Raw genomic sequence first — 6,136 nt, forward strand, 5'->3', positions numbered from 1 at the left:
TTAATTGGATCCCTATACTTTTTCCTTTTATTAGGGTCCTTGCACCATTTTTTTTAATTGGGTTACTATATAATTAAACCAATTACTGTTAAGAGGGACCTAATTAAAAAAAAAATTGGTGCCGAGACCCAATTAAAAGGAAAAAAAGTATAGGGACCTAATTAAAAATTTTGCGAAACTATAGGGACCAACAGAGTAATTAAACCTTCAATTTATTACTATCAATTTAAAAAATTGACAAATTCTAGGTGCTAACAGGTAATACATTCTTATTGTACATTTATAGCTTGAGCATATTAGAATTATCATAAAAATTCGTATTATTTTATTCTCTTGATAAATAATTTTATAATTATGTTAATCATATAATTTTGTATACTAACACTGATATAGTATTGTTTCAGGTATATATTTTGAAGGCATTAAAGGATAGTGTTGAGTTGTTATTTAGTGGTTTAAATTATTTATTGTTTATTGGAAAACTTTCTGCATTAAAATTCTCTAATAATTTGTTGTTCATTTTCAGCTGATTTTAATATGTTCTTATACATATAATAATTTGTTGATGGATTTAGGTATTACTAGATTATTTATGATCACATTCAGTATATATGTCTGATTTATTGAAGAATGTAGATTACTAAAACCGGTTAATAACTTTTTTAGAGTTAATACAATTAACACTAAAATTTAAAAAAAAACAAACAATTCATAACTCATTACTTTTTTATTAATCAAATTATTATAATTCAAATTAATTTTAACAAAACAACTTAAAATTATAATTTCAATTTTATCATGTGCATGGCACGGGTAATTACAGCTGTTCAGATATATATAAGTGTGGTTATTTATAACTGTTTTACCTACTATTATTTGTGAATTGATTATGAATGATTCTGTTTATTAATACAAACGTTTTCAAAAAAAAACCTCGCAAAATAACTATATTTTAACAACGAATCAGACTCATATAATAAATAATAGATAATAATTAAGAAGACAAGTTGGTAGTATTCAATTTCTGGTATGATCTAAACATACTGAAAATTGGATTATTACATTAATAGTAAAAAATTTATAAAATAATTATTATAAAATATAATTTTATATTTTTTTATTAAAATAAAGTAAGGTGAGAATTGTGAGAGTTGAATACACAACTTCAAATGCAAATAAGATGCTTAAAATTAAATCATTAATTTATACATAAGGACAACAATCGTGTAATAATCACTACATACAATATTGGTGATTCATTAGAAAAATACAAGTTGTTGATAAAATTAGGAATTAATTCAATTGTAGCTATAATCTTGGCATATGATACAGATTGATGTTTATTTCACTACAATATGCAAGAGAAGGAGAAATTAGACTTTTATTCTGTTTGGAGAATGAGCAATCTATGATTAGGGTGATAGTAATACCGAATACGCAAGTATCTGACCTGCCTCTACCTGATCGGGGCTGGTACTTACTCGATACGGTACAGGATGGATTCTGATTGAGGCAGGGTTTGAATTGGGTTTATGTTATACCTTTCCTTACTCACCCCTATGTATGTATGTATGTATTATGTATATATTTATTCTTTTAAAATTTAATAGTTTTATTTGTTGGATTTTAATACTTTTAGGGGCAAGATGGGTTTTATCCAAGTTAAAGAAGGGTAAGGTGTAACACTCTAACTTTTAGCACCTCATGATCGTACTAAAAGCCCAAGCCTCACGTACCTCTAAACCTTTATATTTTATATTATTTTTATTTACTATTGAGCCTTCGCGAGTACTGATAAACCACTATTTTATGGTTTATATTGTGTTTATTTATGTGGTTTTATCATGATCTTTACCTACTTATTCGTTAAATAAGCATGCGTTTATAATTCCTTCCTAAAGTTATTGCATGATTGAAAACTTGCTTCCTAGAGACTTTTAATTATGAATTTTATTTCTCCTTTGTCCCATTTGATGCCGTGATCTGTGTATTAAGTGTTTCAGGCTTTATAGGGCATGAATGAGTTGGAGATTGGAAAGAAAGCTTGCAAAAATGGAAGGAACACAAGAAATTGAGGAGATGACCAGCGAGAAGCGACGCGGCCGCATGGATGACGCGACCGCGTGACATGCGCGATCTGCATAATCTGCAGAATCGCTGGGGGCGATTTCGGGCGTTATTTTGACCCAGTTTTCGGCCCAAAAAAGTAGACTAGAGCCAGAGAACATGCAAAAACCAAAAACAATATTCATTCCGCATAGTTTTTAGTTTTTAGATCTAGTTTCCTCTCCTCTAGGTTTTCTCTCTACACATTCATAGTTTTTAGGATTTGTTATGTTCATTGTTTTGCATTGGGATATTGAGAAGAGTTATTGCCTCATCAAGACTTCGACATTCTAGTTCGTTTTCTTTACTTGTTTCTTACTCTTCCATGTTCCTTAATTTAGTTAATTTTACTATTGAATTATTTTAGCATTTATTAAATACAAGAATTACTTTTTATTTTCAATTAATCCTTTGATCATTATTTATCATGTCTTTCGTTAATTCCCTTTCTTATGTTATGAATTCTTCATTTACAATGAGTGAGTAGTTCCCTAACTTAATGGGGAGTTGGTTGAAAGAAACCCTTGAGTTGGGATGCTCAAGAGAAAGATTGTAATTGGGTTTATTGTTGGATTTCTCTCTAGTCATTAACACCAATCCTCCCAAGAGCGGATTGGAACTTGTGGATAGAAAAGCATTCCAACTTGTTTAACTTTCCCTTACTTAGTAAGGGACAACTAAACAGAATAACCCCCAATTATCAATTAATCTTGAGAGTACTGCAACAAGAAAAGGGCTTCCAGCTAATCAACTCCCAGTCAAGGCTTTTATTTAAATTTATATAAATTCTCTAATTTAATTTTCTGCCATTCAACTCAACCCTTTTTGAAAATAACTGATTAATAAAATAGCACACTTTTCTGCAACTCATTGGGAGACGACCTGGGATTCATACTCCCAGTATTTTGATTTTAATTTCTGTGACACCCTTCAAAATTGATAAGCAAATTTCTGGTTGGTTGAGAACTATACTTGCAACGCATATTTTATAATCATTCTTAACTCGCCAATTTCTGCTCGCATCAATTTTTGGGGCTGTTGCCGGGGAGTTACAATAGAGTGCTAAAGTTATTAATTGGAATTTATTTATTTGCATTTTATTTTAATTTGCTACTATGAGCTGCTTGTTTCTTTCATTAATGGCACGTTCGCTTCCTGATCCAAGCTTGCTAATATTCGATCCTGAGATTGAAAGAACTATTTCACGAATAAGGCAAGCTCGCCGTCGGTTAGTCCTCTCTGAGAGTGGATCTGAAACATTATTTGAGAAAGAAACCAGCCCCCGTTCTACTGATTTGGTTGTTTTACGTGCAGGTAACATGGCAGCAGCCAGGAGAGTTACTATCCAGGAGGCTGGAGCCCCTGATTTTACAATGCAACCATTTCAAGCGCATCACCCAGCGGTAGCTACAGACTTTGAAATAAAGACCGCATTGCTCAATTTGATGCCCAAGTTTCATGGCTTACCTGCTCAAGAGCCTATCAAGCACCTGAGAGATTTTCAGGCAGCCTGTTCTACTGTCAAGCGTAAAGGTGCAGATGAAACTTCAATTTTGCTGAAAGCTTTCCCGTTTTCTCTTGAGGGAAAGGCAAGAGAGTGGTACTACACTCAACCAGCAGCAATTGTATCCAACTGGGATACACTGAGATGAGAATTCTTGGAAAAGTTCTTTCCAGCTGAAGTTACTGATAAACTGAGGAAAGATATTTCCATGATTGTTCAGGATGATTCTGAAACTCTTTATGAGTACTGGGAGCGCTTCAATAATCTTCTGGAAGCTTGCCCCCACCATATGATTGACAAGATAGTATTACTCGGTTATGTCACACAGGGCATGAGGCCCAAGATAAGACCACATTGGAAAGTGCTAGCAATGGGTCTATGAAAAAGTACAAGACCACTGATGAGGCATGGCAATTGATCAGTGACTTAGCTGAATCTACTAGGAATCACAGGCAGAAACAAGGCTGTTCAAAAGCTGTTGCAGAAGTATCCTCTAGCAGAGAGACTGCTGCTTTTAATTTCTGTGACACCCTTCTAAATTGATAAGCGGATTTCTGGTTGGTTGAGAACTATACTTGCAACGCATATTTTATAATCATTCTTAACTCGCCAATTTCCGCTCGCATCAATTTTTGGGGCTGTTGCCAGGGAGTTGCAATAGAGTGCTAAAGTTAGTAATTGGAATTTATTTATTTGCATTTTATTTTAATTTGCTACTATGAGCTGCTTGTTTCTTTCGTTAGATGACACATTCGCTTCCTGATCCAAGCTTGCTAATATTCGATCCTGAGATTAAAAGAACTATTTCACGAATAAGGCAAGCTCGCCGTCGGTTAGTCCTCTCTGAGGGCGGATCTGAAACGTCATTTGAGAAATAAACCAGCCCCCGTTCTACTGATTTGGTTGTTTTACGTGCAGGTAACATGGCAGCAGCCATGAGAGTTACTATCCAAGAGGCTGGAGCCCCTGATTTTACATTGCAACCATTTCAAGTGCATCACCCAGCGGTAGCTACAAACTTTAAAATAAAGACCGCATTGCTCAATTTGATGACCAAGTTTCATGGCTTACCTGCTCAAGAGCCTATCAAGCACTTGAGAGATTTTCAGGCAGCCTGATCTACTGTCAAGCGTGAAGGTGCAGATGAAACTTCAATTTTGCTGAAAGCTTTCCCATTTTCTCTTGAGGGAAAGGCAAGAGAGTGGTACTACACTCAACCAGCAGCAATTGTATCCAACTGGGATACACTGAGATAAGAATTCTTGGAAAAGTTCTTTCCAGCTGAAGTTATTGATAAACTGAGGAAAGATATTTCCATGATTGTTCAGGATGATTCTGAAACTCTTTATGAGTACTGGGAGCCTTCAATAATCTTCTGGAAGCTTACCCCCACCATATGATTGACAAAATAGTATTACTCGGTTATGTCACACAGGGCATGAGGCCCCAAGATAAGACCACATTGGAAAGTGCTAGCAATGGGTCTATGAAAAAGTACAAGACCACTGATGAGGCATGGCAATTGATCAGTGACTTAGCTGAATCTACTAGGAATTACAGACAGAAACAAGGCTGTTCAAAAGCTGTTGCAGAAGTATCCTGCAGTAGAGAGACTACTGCTTTAACTCAGAGTATCTGTGAAATGATCAACTTGCTGAAGCAGATGCAATTGAATCAACAACAAGTTCAGCAAGCTCAACCTTCTCCACCACAGCAAAACCAACAGTTAGTCCCACAGAGAGTCTGCGGAATCTGTGCTGATTATAGCCATTATACTGACGAATGTTCGCAGCTCCAGCAGGAAAACAACACTGTGGCAGCCACACATAACTTCTATGACTGCCCCAACCAAGGGTACAATCAAGGTGGCAATTACAACCACAGATGGCAAGACAATTCTAACCAGAATTAGAGGGACAACAATAACAACAGAGGAGGCAGAGATAATCAGGGAAATCAGAGGTGGAATAACAACAACAACAGGCAGCAGAATCAGAATCAGCCTTACAGAGCACCTCACCTAAGGCAATCCCAAGGACCACAGAATACCCAACAGCAGACCTCTCAATTTACCCATCCTTCTGCATCTGCCAATGATGACTTACTACAATCTATTGATCGGAGACAGCAGACCATAGAAAATAACATTAATGCCACTTTGAATGGTCTGACCGCTACTTTGCAGGCTCTTGTCTCCCAGATAGGGTCAATGAATAACTTCAATAACCAACCTTTGAGCTCCAGTGGAATTCCCTCTCAACCATTACCCAATTCCAAGGGTGGTATTAATGGCATCACCCTAAGGTCCGGAACCACACTGCAGGAGAGGAACCAGGAGGAGCCAAACCCACCAAAACACGCCTCAGCTGAAGAGGTAGTGGAAATAGAAGATGTTGAAGATGAAGAAGACATACAAGACGTGGCTGAAGAAGAAGAAGTGCAACCACAGGAGGAAGCACTAAAAGGTGCAGACACTGCAGAAAACGCCACTCCCATCCCATTTCCACAACTTGTAAGGAAGCCCAG

At 36.3% G+C, this 6,136-nt stretch overlaps 1 non-coding gene across 1 annotated transcript; it reads right to left on the reverse strand.

The window, feature by feature from the left end:
* Positions 1–3,797: 3,797 nt before the first annotated feature.
* On the reverse strand, positions 3,798–3,905 carry LOC148565268 (small nucleolar RNA R71). The gene has a single exon (XR_015885149.1). It is a non-coding gene; the product is annotated as a small nucleolar RNA R71 (small nucleolar RNA).
* Positions 3,906–6,136: the final 2,231 nt, after the last annotated feature.

Source organism: Arachis ipaensis, chromosome B5 (genome assembly GCF_059453495.1).
Source record: "Arachis ipaensis isolate K30076 ecotype BB chromosome B5, ASM5945349v1, whole genome shotgun sequence".
In the NCBI taxonomy this organism is placed as follows: domain Eukaryota; kingdom Viridiplantae; phylum Streptophyta; class Magnoliopsida; order Fabales; family Fabaceae; genus Arachis; species Arachis ipaensis.